At 40.9% G+C, this 21015-nt stretch overlaps 1 long non-coding RNA gene across 1 annotated transcript in view; it reads right to left on the reverse strand.

The window, feature by feature from the left end:
- Nucleotides 1-21015, reverse strand: part of LOC123335026 — a 287463-nt gene that overhangs the window by 1120 nt on the left and 265328 nt on the right. The window lies entirely within an intron of this gene.

Here is a 21015-nt window from a genome sequence, read left to right on the forward strand (position 1 = left end):
AGATTATGTTACATTATTTTCCTCTAAGGAAGTAAGAGAAATTTATTCAGTGAAGCAATCTAAAAATAACTTATTTGAGAGCCAGTGGCTTCCATGGTTACCGAAAGACCTTGTTGATTCTCTGCTCTAACAGGCAACCACAATTGGGGAATCATTTGAATTGAAAACAACACACACTCAAAAGAGCATGAAGGATTCTAGAACAAGACTGTGCAGCCCTCCATTCCATGAAGTGTAATCTGCTTCTTCACAGCCCCATGAAAAGCCCATGCCAGGAAGACAGGAATATACTCAAAAAGTAAATGAAACCTGGATCTGAATCAATTTCTTGGTTCTGGGGATCCCCACCATGCTGTTATGCTCTGACAAACTCCCAAGTAGCTCACAAGGTAAATTTCAAAAATACTGTCTTCACAAATAACAACTGATCATATACTTAATATCTACTAACAGCACCAAAAGGAAGTTACTTTTTCCTTAAATAAAATTATATCACATGACTTTAAATGAGAGTTATACATATATTATATGGTAGTTAGTAAAGAAGTAACGTATGTATGTGTACATATATGTTTGGAACATACATGCTCATATATTTATGTCTTCTTTCATGCATAGTAAGTCACAAAGGTTCTGATACCCCATTGCAACTTGTTTCCTATAGCAAGGATCTAAGAAAAACTTACTTTTGAAAAAAGAAATTTCATATTTTTATCACAGATTCTCAGGTCTAGTATACTCAAAACATATTTATTAAATTTAAGGAAAACATACACTAAAATATATTAAAATTACCTACACATTAACTAAACTGAATAGCCAGAGTACCAAATATATGTTTAGTTAATTTAGTCATCAGTAATCTAGATTAGACCCCAAATCACTGCAGATGGTGACTGCAGCCATGAAATTAAAAGACGCTTATTCCTTGGAAGAAAAGTTATGACCAACCTAAAAAGCAGAGACATTACTTCGCCAACAAAGGTCCATCTAGTCAAGGCTATGGTTTTTCCAGTGGTCATGTATGGATGTGAGAGTTGGACTGTGAAGAAAGCTGAGTGCCGAAGAATTGATGCTCTTGAACTGTGGTGTTGGAGAAGACTCTTGAGAGTCCCTTGGACTGCAAGCAGATCCAACCAGTCCATCCTAAAGGAGATCAGTCCTGGAATTTCTTTGGAAGGAATGATGCTAAAGCTGAAACTGCAGTACTTTGGCCACCTCATGCGAAGAGTTGACTCATTGGAAAAGACTCTGATGCTGGGAGGGATTGGGAGCAGGAGGAGAAGGGGATGACAGAGGATGAGATGGCTGGATGGCATCACTGACTCAATGGACGTGAGTCTGAGTGAACTCTGGGAGTTGGTGATGGACAGGGAGGCCTGGCGTGCTGCGATTCATGGGATCGCAAAGAGTCGGACACAACTGAGCGACTGAACTGAACTGAATCTAGATTAGAGGTGTAGGCAGTCTCATTGACAAAAATTGGCTCAAAAATTAATTGTTTAATACCAATTAAATTAGTTTCGATATTTTTTTGCACCAAAGATTCTTTCTTACGTTCAGCAATAATGATCAAGTAGCTGCCATGTGCCAACCACTATTCCAAGATAAGGGTAATACTGTGAGCAAGATGGACACAAAAATATATGTCCTCATGAAGTTTATATTCTAATAGGAAAGGTAGATAAACCAAGATAATGTCAAACCATAAATGAGTTTGCAATATTTAAGAAAAGTAAAGTGATTTGATAGAAAGTAAGGTAGAAGTAAGGGCTTCCCTGGTGGCTCAGACAGTAAAGAATCCACCTGCAATGCAGGAGACCTGGGTTCGATCCCTGGGTTGGAAAGATCCCCTGGAGGAGGGCATGCAACCCTCTCCAGTATTCTTGCTTGGCATATCCCCATGGACAGAGGAGCCTGCAGGTCACAAAGAGTCAGACAAGACTGAGTGACTAAGCTCACACACGAGCTCAAAGTAGAAGCATAGTAAACAGCATAGTCAGGAAGGGTTTTCTAAGGTGACTTTGAGCTCTGACTTTAAATCAGTAGGAGGAGCCAGGCATGAAAAGCATCACAGGAAGCACATGTAGGGAGAGAGAACAACAAATGCAAAGACCTGGAGGTAAAAAAGAGCCTGGCTGACAGAGAAACAGGAAGTAAGCCAATGTGCTTGGAGCAGAGAAGACAAGCAATATAAAAATTCAATGGAAAGGAAGCCTGAATGGGCCATGGTAAGGAGCTTAGATTTCGCTTTAAGTGCCTTGGAAAGCCATTAGAAGAATTTAGACAGATAAGTAATGGGATCAGAAATGAGCTTTTTAAAGATAACTCTGGCTGATTGTGTGGACACAGGACTGAAAACTGCTCAGAAGACCATTGTAATAATCCAAGTGCAAGATTATGTTGGCTTGCTAAAAGTGGTGGCAGAACATGAATAGTGTTCATTACAGTTTATGTATGACAGCCTGACAAATGCAAAGGAAGCCTAAAGGCTTCATTTTCCAGATGTTTGGATATGAGAAAGTAAAGATGATCCCCCCTCCCCATTTATGAATGGGCTGTGTTCCAAAGATTTGTTTATCGCTTATTCCAAACTCAGGCTACTTTTTCCCACAGATATTGTGTTATTATCTGCTAGGGTTTCATATGATTAATGAACCTGTCTGATATTCATACCAGTAATGAGCAGGACACTCCCAAAGTTCTGCCCTTTTCTCATTATCTAGCCTTATCTCAAAGCAGAAGAGCTTCAAATGATCACACACTTGCCTAATGCTTTTTAATTTTTCTGTTGCCTCAGTTGTTTGCTTTAGAACATCAATTTTATTCCCTATACCTCTCTAATAGAAAATAATCCAGGTAATATATAATATTAAGGTACTTATGCTCTCCAAAGAGGAATATTGAATTTCTTAGCAGTGTCATAAATTTTGGTTGGCCAAGGATCCAATTCCAGAGTAGAAGGTGTCAGAACCTTTTTTCAGAACAATGGCAGCATATGAAAAAAAATTAAGGAAAAAAAAAGATATTTGGACTCATAAAATCTTAGGGGATGATTGCTTGGATAGGACAAAGTGGACACAATGAGGTTGGTGAAGTCTTCTAAGACAATGTTTCTCAAGCTTGAATGTATAGAAACTTCCAATTTGGGTCATGGTGGAATACAGGGATTGGGTTTACTCTCCTGCCTTAAATATGGACAAACTATATGAAACAATATTAAGACATTGGACAACAGGTAGCACAGTGATACCTACAGGATGAAAAACAAACCAGGAGAGTCCTGTGACTGCCTTGGCAATTATATCTGGAAAGAATCACAGTGCAGGAACGGGAAGGGAATTCACTTGAGGCAAGAGAGTTGAGAATGTGATGCACCAAGGAAGCTAGGTTTTGCAGAGCAGAGTACTGGAGAGGAGAGAACTACACAGAGAGAACTCCAGAGATGTGCAGAGGGTTTCTCTCAAGTCTTCATCAGAGTACTGATTAGTGCACACGGTATTCTTTCCTTATCCACAGGGTATACTTCCAAGACCTCCAGTGGATGCCTGAAACTGCAGATAGTACCAAATCCTATATATACTGACTTTTCCCTATATATACATCTTTCTTTGGTGGGATCCAACATTCTCCTGTCCATGGTTGTCCAGTTGTCCATATACCTATGATAAAATTTAATTGATGTTAGGCACAGTTAGAAAATATCTGAATTGCCAGCATTACTACTCTTGTGTTTTGGGGCCATTAGTAAGTAAAATAAAGGTTATTTGACCATGAGTACCGTGATACTGTGACAATAGATGTGATAAGTGACACAGCTATTAAGTGCCTAATGACCAGGTAGCGTACACAGTGTGGACAAAGGGATGATTTCCTCCCTGAGTGGGATGGAGCAGGACAACTCAAGAGTTCATCATGTGCTAAACAATGTGTAATTTAAAACTCATGAATTGTTTATTTCTGGAATTTTCCATTCAATGTGTTTGGACCACAATTGACTACAGGTAACTAAAACCACAGAAATCAAAACTGTGGATAAGAGATCACTACTGTACATGTAGGAAAACAATGAGAACCTGGAGAAAGAACATGTAATGAACTCTGGAGCTCATATAGGTTGGTCATAGCTTATGTTCTCACCAGCCAAAGAGGAAAAAACCTTGTAATACATGAGACATCAGACAGAATTCTTCCAATGGCAATGACTCTGAGGAGATATTGATAGAACAAAATTAATCCTAGACTAAAGGCTATTCTGGTTCCACTCTGTAAAGCTTATTAAAAACAAGCCTTGAAAGGATCAAATTGTTTCTAAATAAATTGTGTCCCAAAACAAAGTGTGTGAATATTTAAAGGGATAAAAAAGTCCACCAATAAGGTAAAATCTACAATGTCTAACACCCAATAAAAGTCTAGGTAGGCAATTTAGTAAGTAAATAGTACCTATAATGAGGAGAAAAACTAATCACAGGAAATACACTTAGAAGTGACACAGATGATAGAATTAGCAGATAAGGGCATTAAAATGGTTATTTAAAATCTCTTCCATATATTGAACAGGTAGAGAAAAGCATGAGCATATTGAAAGAGAGACATAAAATATATACATTTCTGGGAATTCCCTGGTGGGGCAGTGTCTAAGAATCCACCTGCCAATGCAGGAGACACAGACTCAATCCCTGGTCCAGTAAATCCCACATGCTGAAAAGCAAGCCTCTGCATCACAACCACTGAGCCAGTGCTCTAGAAGCTATGTTCCATACCTACTGAGCCCACATGCCGCAACTACTGAAGGCCGAGTGCCTAGAGCCCATGCTCTGCAACAGGAGAAGCCACCACCATGAGAAGCCTGCACACTGGAACCAGAAAGCAGCCTGCACTCAATGTAACTAGAGAAAGCCTATGTAGTACCAAAGACCCGGTGCAGCCAAAAATAAAAATTAATTTTATATATATATATATATATATATATATATATATATATACACACACATATAGAGATAGAAATGGAAACTTCTAGGGATGAAAAATGCAATAATTGAGATGAAAAATGTATTTGATAGGATTAACAGATTAGACATTGTTGAGGAAAATATGAGCATATTTGAAGACATAGAAATAAAAATTATGTAAAATAAAACAGAAAAATTAAAATGCTAAAAAATGAGTATAGAGTCAGTGAGTTGTAGAAAAGCTTTCCACGGCTTAATATGCATGAATTTAGGTTCTGGAAACAGTGAAAGATTTATTTTGGGGTTCTCCAAAATCAATGCAGATGGTGACTTCAGCCATGAAATTAAAAGACGCTTGCTCCTTGGAAGAAAAGTTATGACAAACCTAGACAGCTTATTAAGAAACAGAGACATTACTTTGCCAACAAAGGTTCATCTAGTCAAAGCTATGGTTTTTCCAGTAGTTATGTATGGATGTGAGAGTTGCACTATAAAGAAAAGCTGAGTGCCGAAAAATTGATGCTTTTGAACTGTGGTGTTGGAGAAGACCTGAGAGTCCGTTGGACTGCAAGGAGATCCAACCAGTCAATCCTAAAGGAAATAAGTCCTGAATATTCACTGGAAGGACTGATGCTGAAGTTGAAACTCCAATACGTTGACCACCTGATGCAAAGAACAGACTCATTGGAAAAGCCCCTGATGCTGGGAATGATTGAAGGCAGGAGAAGGGGACGACAGAGGATGAGATGGTTGGATGACACCACTGACTCGATGGACATGAGTTTGAGCAAGTTCCAGGAGCTGGTGATGGACAGGGAAGCCTGGTGCATTGCAGCCCACTGGGTCACAAAGAGTCGGACACGACTGAGCGACTGAACTGACTGAATTTAGGTTCTTGGAGGAGGAAAAGAAAAGCGAAAATTTTTTGAAGAAATAATAGCTGAAAAATTGTCAAATGTGTTGATCCAAAAAGCTCAAACAACCTGAAGTTCAAAAAATAGGAAAAGACCTACACCAAGGAATTCATAATCAGATTGTTTAAAATCAGTGATCTTGAAAAAAAAAATCCTAAAATAATCATGAAAAAGCATCCATGCAAATACTAATTACTTAGCTATCTGTTACAGTGCAGGTTCTGACTCAGTAGGTTTGGGAGGGGTCTGAGATGCGGCTTGTCTAACAAGGTGACCCCAGTGCTGATACTTTAATAATCACAGTTTTGAGAAGCAAATTCTTAAGATTCCAATAGCCAAACTGCTTTGACTTTCTAAATTAACCCAAAATAACAAGAGATTCATAGTTTAAAGTGAGGGGATAGACCCAGGGAGGCAAACTAGTGTTTGGGTTTCCAGTCAGTTTCATACGCATTAATAGAGAGCTGCATCAAGACCTAGTCTTTTAAAATTTGTCTTAAATTTGTTTTTCAAGCAGAGTAGACTTTTGGAGGCTAACAACCATTCCTTCTTATTTGTTGATTTTATTCTGATTTCCTTTTGAAATTTTATCCTCTTATTTATACTCAGGTTATCAAACCAGTCAGTCCTAAAGGAAATCAATCCTGAATATTCATTGGAAGGACTTATGCTGAAACTGAAGCTCTAATACTTTCAGTCAGTTCAGTTCAGTCGCTCAGTCATGTCCAACTCTTTGCAACCCCATGAATCGCAGCATGCCAGACCTCCCTGTCCATCACCAACTCCCGGAGTTCACTCAAACTCATGTCCATCGAGTCAGTGATGCCATCCAGCCATCTCATCCTCTGTCGTCCCCTTCTCCTCCTGCCCCCAATCCCTCCCAGCATGAGTCTTTTCCAATGAGTCAACTCTTCACATGAGGTGGCCAAAGTACTGGAGTTTCAGCTTTAGCATCATTCCTTCCAAAGAACACCCAGGGCTGATCTCCTTTAGAATGGACTGGTTGGATCTGCTTGCAGTCCAAGGGACTCTCAAGAGTCTTCTCCAACACCACAGTTCAAAAGCATCAATTCTTCGGCGCTCAGCTTTCTTCACAGTCCAACTCTCACATCCATACATGACCACTGGAAAAACCTCTAATACTTTGGCCACCTGATTTAAGCAGCCAACTCACTGGAAAAGACCCTGATGCTGAGAAAGATTGGAGGCAGAAGAAGATAACAGAGGATGAAATGGTTGGATGGCATCACCGACACAATGGACATGAATTTGAGCAAACTCCAAGGAATAGTGAAGGAAAGGAAGCCTAGTGTGTTGCAATTCATGGGGGTCACAAAGTGTCAGATACAAGTTAGCAACTGAGCAACAACAAAATATATGCTTTGAATGGAGATTCCCTCCAAACTGCAAGGATGGAACTATAACCCAGCCCTAGCTAACCAAGTCACTGTTTCTCAAGAGAGATTCTTCTTCTGCTTGAACCTGGAAGAAAGTAGGCTAAATATGCAGCAATTGACTTACTTCCTTTAGAGGAGAAAGAGAATAAGAATAGCATTGGGAGAGAGCAGAATTTGCCACCCCAAAATATGTCTTTGGCATATTAAGTATTTTAATTTGCTTATTTTCTAAGCAATAGTAGGCATGAAAAAAACTCTGAAAACCAAGTATGAGTTACCCTTTTGTAAGAAATATTTATATTTGTAACAAAAATTTTCCCTTGTAAGGGTTTCTCCTCCTGTGTACCAGAGGAAGAAAAAAGATCAAATCTCTAGAAGCTCTTACCAGTGGAGAAGACAGTGGCTTAAATTTGCATCAGAACCTTACGCTTGTTTACTGTGGTTTTCCTGGTCACCTCCCATGACTGACTCTGCCCATACTCAACATTCACTTTTGTTTTGAGCTAAAGATAGTCTTTAAGGTGAGGGCTTTGGCCATTTTGGTGACTCAGTTTTTCTGGGTTTCTCCCACATATGTGAAAAAGTGAAAATGTTAGTAACTCAGTCATATCTGACTCTCTGACACCCTGTGGACTGTAGCCCACTAGGCTATTCTGTCCATGGAATTCTCCAGGCAAGAATACTAGAGTGGATACCCATTCCCTTCTCCAGGGGATATTCCCAAACCAGGGATCGAACCCGGGTCTCCTACACTGCAGGCAGATTCTTTACCATCTGAGCCACCAGGGAATATGTTATTAAAAGTTTGGTTTTCTCTTGTTAATCTGTCTTATGTCAATTTCATTCTTAAACCAGTCAGAAGAACCTACAAATATAGAGGAAAATCTCTATTTCCCCAACACAGTCCAAACAGAACAAGCAGAGCCAAGGAGAAAGAAAAACTAGGTTCTGCTGTTTCATGTTCACCCCTAAATCATACCATTTTTGAAGTGAGACCTAGGCCTGACTCTTTAGGTACATAAGGTAAAAACTGTCTTTTTTTTAAAGCAAGTTTGACTATGTATTTATATATATATAAAGAATGCTAACAGAACAAAAGTATGAGTTAAAAAAGCTTTTGTGAACTAGCCCAGGAATGTAATCACAATGTATAACACAATTTATATTGTTGATCATGGATTTCAAATCAAATCTCAGTATTCTTAGAGACATCTCTCCCTATTTGCTGTAACAGCTTTTGTGGATAGAGGGAAAATTCAGTTCTGCTTGACTGAGTCAGAGTAGTTTGCCAAAGAGTTCCTAAAATTGTGTCTTCCCCAAAACTCAGAAATCTGTGTCTCAGAATATTCTTAAAATAGATGTCAAAAGAGATCTGGTGAATAAAATGAAAGAGAAGCATATAAATACTATGCACATAAACATCTTGACTTAGAAAGAGGACACTCGTTAACCAAGACAATAACTAGCTGATTTGTGCTTGCTTGCTTTCTCCTGTTAAAAATACTTTTTTAATTAAAAATGTATATACAGTTTACACTGAAATAGAATTAGAGTCCCAGATCATTCCAAGAAGACGGTACAAGGAAGTAAAATTTGCTACCCTAAAAGATGTCTCATTGGCATGATATTAATTTATGCTGATTATTTTGAAGAATGAGAAGACTCAGGAATTTTTTTTAACCTCTCTCTTAGCTGCCTAAAGAATTTTGATTAAGCATGTGTTCCTAGAATAGAGTTATCATCAGAAATGTCTGCAAAGAATATGGACTAGGTATGCTGAAAGAAAGTCAGCACAGCCTAGAGATCAGAGTCCTCTCTGTTTGCACTGCCTCTGCATGGCCCAGCAAAGATTTATTTACCAAACATTTGCTTTTCCATCTCCATGCAAACTGCCTTACTCCCCTTTGAAATTCTAAACCACTACTCGCCAATATCCTCTTTGTCTTTAGCTGAAGATCTATGGTATTGAAAGAGGTCCTACCATTTCAGTGAGTTACTCAGTTTTCCTGGGTCTTTCCCATGTGTACATGTTACTAAACTTTCATTCGATTTTCTCCTGTTAATCTGTCTCATGTCAATTTTATTCTTAAATCAACCAGAAGAACCTACAGGGGTAGAGGAAAACTTCTACTCACCCCAATAGGAGAAACTTTTAAATTAAATATCATGAATTTTCATAAATAAGACCATAGGATACATCTAATGGAAGAAGTAATTAGGGAAGTTATTTTAACACCCTCTGAAGAAATTCCATACTTTAGAGGGATTGAGACAGATGATCTTTTACTTCCAAACTGCTGTGATTCTGTTGAGAAATAATAGTGGATTAAGGTTGCAATTCTAGGGGCTCCTGAGAAGTGTACTTCCTCAAAGAGAGGAAGAGGAAAGTGGGACTCCTGGCCCACTGGTAACATCCACAAACAAGGAAAGTCAAAGTTCAAGCGGTTAGCATCAGAAACCTCTCCATCTGCTTTGTCTATTATATGTGCCACCATGGAGATAGGAGGAGTGGTCTTGAAGGAGATGGGTGAAATAGTATAAAATCACGGCTTAAAAATTTTGTATTTAAGAGTCTCCCTCTGAATCAGGCTTGTAACTGAATATTGCCCAGTTCCCTGGCATGATTGGCATCATTTTGTTGTTGTTGTTATCGTTCAATCAACCAGTCATTTCCAACTCTTTGTGACCACGTGGACTGCAACATCCCAGGCCTCTCTGTCCCTCACCACCTCCCTAAATTTGCCCAAGTTCATGTCCATTGCTTTGGTGATGCCATCCAGCTATCTAATCCTCTGATGCCCTCTTCCCCTTCTGCCCTCAGTTTTTCCCAACATCAGGGACTTTTCAAATGAGTCAGCTGTTCTCGTAAGATAACCAAAATACTGGAGCTTCAGCTTCAGCATCAATCCTTCTAATGAGTATTCAGGATTGATTTCCCTTAAGATTGACTGATTTGATCTCCTTGCTGTCCAAGGGACTCTCAGGAGTCTTCTCTAGCATCACAGTTTGAAGGCATCAACTCTTGTACACTCTGCCTTCTTGGGCACTATGGTCCAACTCTCACAACCATACATGACCACTGGGAATATCATAGCCTTGACTATATGGACCTTTGTCAGCAGAGTAAAGTCTCTGCTTTACAACACACTGTTTAGGTTTGTCATAGCTTTCCTGCCAAGAAGCAATCGTCTTCTGATTTCATGGCTGCAGTAACCATCCACAATGATTTTAGAGCCCAAGAAGAGGAAATTTGTCACTACTTCCATGTTTTCCCCTCCTATTTGCCATGAAGTAATGGTGCCAGATGCCATGATCTTAATATTCAGTTTTCTTAATATTCAGGTTTAAGCCAGCTCTTTCACTCTCCTCCTTCACCCTCATCAAGAGGCTCTTTAGTTCCTCTTTGCTTTCTGCCATTAGAGTGCTATCACCCACATATCTGAGGCTGTTGTTCTTTCTCTCACCTAGCTTTATTCCAGCTTGTAACTCATCCAGCCTGGCATTTCTCCTGATGTGCTCAGCATATAGATTAAACAAGCACGGTGACAGCAAGCAGCTCTGTCGTACTCCTTTCTCAATCTTGAACCAATCAGTTTTTCCATACAGGGTTCTAATTGTTGCTTCTTGACCCACATACAAGTTTTTTAGGAGACAGGTAAGATGGTCTGGTATTCCCATCTCTTTAAGAGTTTTCCACAGTTTATTATGAGCCACACAGTCAAAGGCTTTGGTGTAGTTGATGAAACAGAGGTAGATGTATTTCTGAAATTACCCTAGCTTTCTCTATGATCCAGCAATTGTTGGCAACTTGATCTATGATTCCTCTTCCTTTTCTAAACCCAGCTTAGATATCTGGAAGTTCTTGGTTCACATAATGCTGAAGCCTAGCATGAAAGATTTTAAGCATGACCTTACTAGCATGGGAGATGAGTGCAATTGTCTGATGGTTGGCATATTCTTTATTACTACTCTTCTTGGAAATTGGGATGAAGATTGACCTTTTCCAGTCCTGTGCCACTGCTGGGTCTTCCAGATTTGCTGACATATTGAATGTAACATTTTGATGGCATCATCCTTTAGGGTTTTGGACAGTTCTACTGGAATTCCATTGCATCCACTAGCTTTATTAACAGCAGAGCTTTAATAATATTTTATTACTCAATAATAAAATAGCTCAAGTCTCTGCTGGTCTCTAACTTCTTTTAAGTAATGTTGAGACACTAAAGGCTTGACCACCTGGAAACTGGATTTTGGTTATCTCGTTGTAATAACATAGCTCTGTGTGTGTTTGTGTGCGCACACGCACACAGGCACACAGGCATGCTCAGTTGTGTCTGGCAATAATATAGCTGCTTTCACTTAAAATCAACATTGTGCCTTTTAAATACAATAAACTGTTAATTCTGATTCCCACACATCAATTCTGGAACCCAGTAGGATTCTAAGAACTCATAAGTGAAAAGAATTTATTTCCTTCTATTATTTCTAAAGTAAATAATAATTCTTCCTGAGAAACACAGTGTAAAGATTCTAAAGAGCCATTGTTGTTCATGCTAAGATGCTCAGTCACGTTTGACTCTGCAACCCCATAGACTGTAGCCCACCAGACTTATCTCTCCATGGAATTCTCAAGGCAAGAATACTAGAGTGGGTAGCCATTGCCTTCTGCAAGGGATTTTCCCAGCCCAGGGATCAGAACTGTGTCTCATGTCTCTTGCATTGGCAGGTGGATTCTTTACCACTAGTGCCATCTGGGAGGTCCATTGTTGTCCATAGCAACCCCTTATTCATTTCAGGCTCCTTTTCTCTGGGTTTCTGGAATCAGATCCTGGCTTCTTACTTTCCCCTCACACGCACAAAAAGGAAGAAAATGAATTAAGGGCAGAATAACCACTGCCCTGATAATTTGACTGGGAAGAAGCAGTGATACCTTCCAAAACTTAAAACAATTTCTGGGCTTCCCTCATGGCTCGGGGTAAAGAATCCTCCTTCCAATGCAGGCGACATGGGTTCGATCCCTGGTCCAGGAAGATCCCACATGCCGTGAAGCAAATAAACCTGTGGGCCACAACTACTGAGCTATGCTCCAGAGTACAGGAGCTGCAACTACTGAGCCCCTGGGCCGCAACTGCTGAAACCTGAGCTCCTAGAGCCTGTGCCCCACAACAAGAGAAGCCACCACACTGAGAAGCCTGAGCCCCACATTAGAGAGTAGCCCCACTTGCTGCAACTAGAGAAAAGCCGCTGCAGCTAGAGAAAAGCCTCTGCAGCAACAAAAACCCAGCACAGCCATAAATAAATAGATAAATTATTATTTTTTAAAAGCTAACTGTTCCAGTGGGTTGTTTTTTTTTTTTTTTTTGAAAGATACTGTCCCATTTCAATGGGAAAAAAACATTTCCTGCAGAAGGGCAGTGAATTCTGTCTCATAGCCCAAACTCAATCAATAGTAAGCCATAGGAGATGGATTAGTGGATCAAACACCTGTCTATTGCTTTCAGCCTTTCTGGAACCATGGGAAGTCATCACAGTGTTACATATTTCTGGGGTAAATAAACCTAGCCCCCAGGAGTCTGCAATGAAGGCTCTTCCAGGGGAGAGCAGAAAAATCCAATCTTCCTTCATCTAACTGAAAGGTACCTAACAAATATTCTATTTTAAGTCTTGAAGGAATATAGGTTTACTACTGCTTGAATTCTATGGCCAAATCTTGAATCCCTTGGCAGATCATTTCAGTTTCACAAATATCATGGGTCCATTTTGAATACGCTCAGGTTTTTGTGGCAGTGGTCCAGGTCGTTCCTATTAAAGAGGACAGGGTGGTATCTTGTTGAACGCTAAAGATACTGCTTCCTTTCATTTGTGGTGTGAGTGTGAGTGTGTGTGTGTGTGTGTGGAGCTATTGTCTCATTCATTCATTTGTTCATTCCACAGATATTTGGAGACTTACTTTGTGCCAAGTATGATGGATGGTACATGGAAATGCACTGGGGACCACGTCAGCTAGGTAGCTGAACAAAGTCCCTGCTCTTGTGGAGCTTACAGATTAAACGGGGGAGAGGCAAATAAATATTTAAATAGACAACTCAATAATCAGTGAGGAAAGGAACAGGAGCAGTAAGTTCAAGGCATACTGAGGACAGAGAGAAGTACAGCTAACTCAGGTTTAGGAACATAAAAAAGTCTTCCCAAAGAAGATGGCTTCTGAACCAAAAAAATGAAGGGTAGGAACATATGATGATGGTAGAAAAGAGCTTTACAAAGCAAATAGCATGTGCAAAGGCCCAGGGGAAGGAAGAACATAGCCCATCAGGAAACTATAAGTAGCTCAGTCTGGATAAGGCAAGGAATGTGAGACTGCAGTATAGAGAGAGATGTGGCTTGGAAAGCAATAGGACTGAGATCAAGAGAAACCTCTGGGGAACATCAAGGACATGATCTTTGTTCTTGGGAAAAGTCCCTTCTCAATCTCCCTTAAGAATGGAGAAAATATACCTGGTTTAGTTAATACAAATCTCATGCATTCCATCAATAAACTAAGGGCATTGTGCTAAGGAGCCATACAATAACTTGTAGAAACAGAAGATTTGGGGAGAAGACCACACAGCAGAGTCTTCAAGTGCTTTTGTCCCAAGAATGATACGATCAAAGGAATCTAATCACTCAGCAGCCCGGTCTTGGCAGAATGGACACTCCTGGTGCCCCACCCTTGGTTCCTTAGTCATAAGCCCCTACCCTCATCCCACCTCTGCCTCATACAATAAGGGCCACATGCAAATAAAGTCAACAGGAATAAGGGACCCAGAAGAACAAGGCTCAATTCACTCCTTCCCAAGAAAGGCTCTCTCTTTAAGAGTCTGGAAGGTGATTCATGGGGCAGCAGGGAAAGAATAAGTTATTAAGTGGAACAGAGCTGGAGATGGCCTTCTCAAGTTCTGCAGACCTGTGGCTGATCTTTTCTAATGGTCTTGGCCATGCCGTAGCTCATAAACCAATGTTTCAGCCTCCACATTGCTTCATCCGTCCTAATGCTTCATGGAAGGGAACTCCAGCAGAATCAGGTGAGTCAGTTTACAAGAGGTAATTTGACGGTCTGTTTTACAGATGAGGAACCCTGGGCTCAGACAGATGACTTAACTTATCCAAGTTTTGTAGCTAATGAATAAGTTCTAGGGTCAGAATTCTAGAGCTTCCAACCCAAGATGTTTGACTATCAAGTACATGCTCTGAACTGTTATGATGTATCACGGAAAAATTCAAAACAATGTATGTGTGATTTGTACCAGGGTCACCTCCTTGAGAGCATGAGTAAACAAGCTGTCATTGATGACCTCTGAAGCACAGCCTCTACTATGCTTAACTGAAATATGCTGTAGACCACATCAGATACGCCTCTCTCCTCGACCACCTAGAACAAACTCAAACTCCCTTCCGTAGCCTCATACACTCTATAGCACCTGGCCCCACTTTCTTCTTCAACCTCATCCTTGAATCCAGCCACATAGCCTCCTCCTGGAGCTTCTCACACTAGGGTTTCATACACTCAGGAAACTCTGCCTGGAGAGAACCTCCTGTTTCTCACCCACTCTCTCCTCTCACCTATTTCCAGGGCAATGCTAAAAAGATCATCTTTCAGAACAAGCCTTGAGTAAAGATCCAGTCTAAATGGTTCTTAACCCCAATTCTGCATCCACCATTATTCTCAATCACATTCCCACTCGCTTCATAATATTCACTGCAACTATGTACTGCTTTATTCTTGTATTATTTCACCACCTCTCACACTGAAATACAGGCTTCAGAAACGTAGCATCCATTTCTTTCTATCTATGCCTTGAACACTCTTTGGAGCATAGGCAGGGCTGAATAAACATTTGTTGAATGGATAAATGAGTTTTCAAGGGAAAGGGATTCCTATGATGGTTTTTTAAATCTGGCAGTTTTTCATGTCTCCTATATAATTGCACCCCACTCCAGTACTTTTGCCTGGAAAATCCCATGGACGGAGGAGCCTGGTAGGCTGTAGTCCATGGGGTCTCTAGAGTCGGACACGACTGAGCGACTTCACTTTCACTTTTCACTTTCATGCATTGGAGAAGGAAATGGCAACCCACTCCAGTGTTCTTGCCTGGAGAATCCCAGGGACAGGGGGGAGCCTGGTGGGCTGCCATCTATGGAGTTGCACAGAGTCGGACACGACTGAAGCGACTTAGCAGCAGCAGCAGCATATAATTGCAAAATCCAGTTTTCAAACTTTTCCAGACTTCCCTTGTCCAGAGAATAGTAACTTCTCTGCACATACCACAGATTGCTCCCTGCTGGAATCACCTGATGGTATTGACTATGAGCCCAGGGCTGAGTCAGCAAATGTTGCCTAGAGTGCGCACCTTTATCGCAGGGCTGCAGGAAGGCAGGAAATCCCACTACTCCCACATCTACTTGCCAATAAACATGATAAAGGTGAAATCTCCCAGCTCTGGGAGATAATGCTCCAAACTCCTGCTATTTGCATTGGCTACAGGTAACCCAATCAAAGAAATTGACTCTGGTCCCTGAAGTCACTACAATAAATATTATTTTGAAATGAAGGGAATATTGATGGAAAGGGACAAGTCTTTTGTTGTGAGTGCAATTGATTCTCTAAAAAATAAACAGTTGTTGGCAGAGAGCCCACTGGTGGTTTATTTGAAAAGGAATTATACAAAATTATTTTAAATAAAGTTTTACTCTCTTAGGCTGAATGTCACTGAATGTGGTGGATAATGGTAGAAACCCTTTAATATGAGGTTAAGCCAAAGCCAAGAATAGGTATTTAGTTAAGAAGTAGGTTTAACTCAAGCTTGGGCTTCTCTGTCTCTGTAGAGGTAGGTTGCTGCTAAGTCGCTTCAGTTGTGTCCGACTCTGTGCAACCCCATAGATGGCAGCCCACCAGGCTCCCCCCGTCCCTGGGATTCTCCAGGCAAGAACACTGGAGTGGGTTGCCATTTCCTTCTCCAGTGCATGAACGTGAAAAGTGAAAGTGAAGTCGCTCAGTTGTTTCCGACTCTCAGCGACCCCATGGATTGCAGCCTACCAGACTCCTCCATCCATGGGATTTTCCAGAGTACTGGAAAGAGTACTGGAGTAGGGTGCCATTGCCTTCTCCAGAGGTAGTTTAGTCTTCCAAAATATAAAGAGCTTCAAGCTGTAGGCCATAGGTGAGAGCAAACCTGTTGCTGCCCTTGGATGCATTGATGGAACTGGGGTGTGCAGGCTCAGTACATAAGGAATTCAATGCAGTCTAAACCACTAATCCCCAACTCAGGATCTGGAATTCATTTCGCCCCCAAGGTCTGAGACAGAACCTGTAGGCATGAAAGCAAACTCTGTTGAGAACAAAGACTTCTCAGTAGTCATCCCTTGAGTTAGGCATATTTCCTCAGACACAGGAGATGCCAGGAAAAGTGTGAAGTGGGGAGGGGGTAAATAAATGTGTTGTGATGTACAACTTTAATCCTGGGGATACAGAAAGTCAGTGCTGTTTTCTTCCTGTGCAAAGGGATTTCCTAGATTTGAAAAAGTTCCACCAGAACTGTGTACAAGGCACACTTAGAAAAGGAGAGATAAGGATCATGTTCTACAGAGCAGTTTTAAAGAGCCATTGGGAGGCTAGGACCAAAGATGCCTCTCGGAATTCCTTTGAGTTGGATAAATGGGGCAAGTGACAGGATGGGGGAGGAGAGATGAGAACCTCATTCTCTCTCACTGAGAACCAGTTAGAAGGCTTGCATCTGGAGAGGACTACTGGAGAGCCTTAAGAGACTCTTTTCACTTGAAATTCATAAATAGAAGTAATACTACTTTGTATTCAAAGCACAATTACATATTTTGTTTCCTTTTGGTTCATAAAGCTATTCATCATCTGTAAAATGAGATGGGAATTCCTACCTCATAGGACAGTGTTGAAGAGAAAGCAGGATAATGTTAGCATGCTGCTAAGTTGCTTCAGTCGTGTCCGACTCAGTGCAACCCCATAGACGAAGCCCATCAGGCTCCCCCATCCCTGGGATTCTCCAGGCAAGAACACTGGAGTGGGTTGCCCTTTGCTTCTCCAATGCATGAAAGTGAAAAGTGAAAGGGAAGTCGCTCAGTCGTGTCCAACTCTTAGTGACCCCATGGACTACAGCCTACCAGGCTCCTCCATCCATGGGATTTTCCAGGCAAGAGTACTGGAGTGGGGTGCCATTGCCTTCTCCAATTGTGCACTTACAACAGGCTATGCAAAATGCCAAGACAATGTTAGCATAAGTCTTGGCATTTTGCGTAGCTTGCTGTAAGTGCACAATTCGTGGTCGCTGCTCTTACTATGGTTGTTTCAGATATTATTACTATTGCTGTTCCAGACTGGGTTTCCTGGGACACAGATTAGCGTACAAAGCCTTTACTGGGGAGCCCTCTCATAATCAACACCTGTGCAAGGGAAGAAAAGGAAGCAGGTTTAGTAGAGGCAGAAATTGACTGAACCAGTCCCCATGAAGGTCTCTCTCAGTCCCACCAAGAGCTCTGGAAGACACTGGCTCTGGAGAATTGTCACTGATGGGGCAAGGAGCCTGGGTCTTTACACTCCCACAGTGATAAGTCATTATTAGAGGCTGCCTAAGAGGCGGCAGACTTCACACAAGGTCTGAAGGTTTCCTCAGCTGAGGCCAACTCCAAAGAGGGCTCCAAGCTGAGGATCATTTTCTAGGAGTATTTCCAGAAGCTGACAGAGTAAATCATTGATTTCTTAGGGGATCTCTGGGTGTGCCATAGAGCTTGGCCCATTTAGTGAACAAGAAGAGTGCTTCAGAGTGCTTCCACAACTTGTCCAAGAACAGAGTAAGTAAATAGCAGCACTAGGAATGCAAGCTAAATCTTCTGACTTAATCTGCCCTCTTCAGAGGCCCATGACTCTTCTGCAACATTTGGCATTTCTCTCCTTTATTGTGGCAGCAACTGCTCTGCCTCCTCTGAGCCTACACAGATCAAGGAATATCTGCTTAATACATTCCCCACGTCTTTTCCTGTGGATCAGGCAGTTGAGTTTACTCTAAAAAAGGAAAAAAAGAATTATGGAAAAGGAAATTTTTTCAAATTATGTTTACCTTTTTAAGTATCATATTCCTACTGTGCTCCCCCTCATCCGAAATACAGGCATGTGCACACACACAAGACCCCCAAAGTGTCTGTTGAAGGGAATATTTTGGCCACAGAGCTACTAAATTAGAGTCTCTAGGGATGGAACCCTATTCTACTTTTAGTCACAGGCACCTCAGAGGAGGTTCAAGCACACTAAAGTCTGCAAACTATCACTATAAATTCAACATATCACTGGTCCAAAGTTATGATCACGTTCTTTTTCCTTTGTGCCTATAAACTGACTCCAAAAGCAGTTCCCAGATTCAAAGATTTTTCAGGTTAAGGGGTATCTTGGAGCATATTATGTCTCCATTTTTGAGAAGAAAAAACCAGTGCCAGAGAAGAAGGATGACTTGCCTAGGGTAAAGAAGAGGTTAATGAGCAGCAGCAGACTCCCATGTTCAGTCCAGGCCTTCCTATAACTCTAACAAGCTTCTGTCGACTTAAAAAAAAAACATGTGAGAGTTGAGAGTTAAGTTTTATTTGGGGCAATGTGAGGACTGCATCCTGGGAAACAGCACCTCAGATAGCTCCCAGAAATTGCTCCAAAGAGGTGGGGAGGAGGAGGTCAATATATATGTGATTTTGGTGAAGGGGGAGTTCATGCAATCAAGCACTTATCTTTGCAAAGGTTTTCTGCTAGTCATGAGGAGCTGATGTCACCAAAGGGATTAAGTACTTTTCTAGATATGAGGATTGGGCTCATAAAGCCAGTTCCTAAAAATATCTAACTATCTGAAGATCTGTTCTGCCAGTTTCCCAGAGTATAGTTTGCCTCATTTCTGCTCTCCACCCTGAACTCCTTTCAAGGGGTGCTGAAGGGCAGCAGCTGCAGCAGCACATGATTTAATCCTTGAAGAGGTAGATGGCAAGTGCCCATGGCAGGTGACAAATTGTAGTTGACACCTCAAAAAGGAGTTTCAACCAGTTTCCAGCAATGAAAGCTACAATAAAAAAAAAAAAAAAAAAAAAGTTCCAGTACTATTATCAACAATATTGTAATGGAAAACATCTTGTGATTATTCGGGTTTGTTATAAATTCCACCCTCCCCCACAATTTCCTATACCTATTCCCAACTTTGGTATCTTGAGACTCATTTGAACTTGGTTTACCCAATGGGAAGAGAAGACCCAAAAGCCATTGATGCTGAACGGAACAGTATTTCCTTCTACAGTTTTATAATTTATTCTTATTCAGAAGTGAGGTTGGGTTTCCAAATCTGTTCCTTAGAGAAGGAGAGAGGGGAGAGGAAGGACATTGCATTTCAGAGGATGATCATATTTCAGATTATTTTTTATATTTGAAATCTCTCAAGCTTTGATTATTAGCAATATTAGTAACAAAAAGATGATGATGATGATAGAAAATCAACCTACAGTTTCTTCTTCATTAATCCCCACATTCACTGACTCAAATAAGCATACAATCTGAAAGATGTGGCTGCTTCTACTGACATCTGTGGTCCTCCAGGTCCCCAAATGGCCTGTTGTTAATTTCATTTATAGCAAATTGAGGATATAAATAAACTCTTAATTTGGGTGCCTATGAAAATATGGCAGGCTGGCGTGTCAGCACAGCCAAAAATCTGCTTTAACCAGTGTTCCTGCCCATTAATTCCATTAAAAGTTACTAAACTCAGAGCCCAGCTTAGAGTCAAATATAGAAATCTTCTGAGCCTGTTAAGGGAAACAGTCTGGGATGGGGAACCCCTGCCAAGAAGTCAGGAGGCTAAAGGCTTCACTTTGTGTTGGCTTCTACCAACACAACATTTATGTTTAGAAAACACTTTTCCTCTCCTAGTTCCTCAAGCATTGATTTCTGCTGGGTGATTTTCATAATCAAGCCCTATGACCTAGAGTCATTCATAGTATCTAAGACTAGAGAAACTTCAGGATATCTCATGGACCGCAACTCTGTCTCAAGTTTTCCTGACTTCTCATCATCCCAGAAAACAAAACAAACAAAAAATACTCCATTTTCTTTTCAATAAAAATAAAAAGATTATAGATACAGTCTCAGGAGTGATATAACTGTAGACATGACCTCAGAATACAGAGATCAAGAGACTGGTCATCTCTGACACTCACTAATCATTTATTGATCACAAGCCCCAGTTCCTCCCAGGATTAGTCTAGACTAGAGTCAACTGAATACTATAATTCAACATGAAGCTTCTCAATAACACTAATCAGAATGTCTTCTCTCTTGCCACCAAAATATTTCCATTTAGGAATGTGTTAGATTCAAAATAGAAGGTGCTAAAGAAGTAGGGAATGACTAGTAGAGAATGACTAGCAGGCACCATACTTTAGCATAGATTTCAGAGTACCAATTGTATCAGAGTTATTTGTGTACCATATTTAGGAATTAACCCTGACTAAATGTAAGAGAGGACGTGGAATTTAACCAGAGAATTGGCAGTAACTCATAAACTTGAAGGAAGAGCCAACTGAAGAACCTTACAGAGGGGCTACTCAAAATTTCCAATCCCAAGGAAAGAGAATCTGAGTGATCATTGCTGGCCCATTGGCTGTCCACTACCCATATCTACCCTGGTCCAGGGGTAGGGACCATGTTCAGCAACTCGGGCAGAA

Source organism: Bubalus bubalis, chromosome 9, assembly GCF_019923935.1.
Source record: "Bubalus bubalis isolate 160015118507 breed Murrah chromosome 9, NDDB_SH_1, whole genome shotgun sequence".
Taxonomy (NCBI): domain Eukaryota; kingdom Metazoa; phylum Chordata; class Mammalia; order Artiodactyla; family Bovidae; genus Bubalus; species Bubalus bubalis.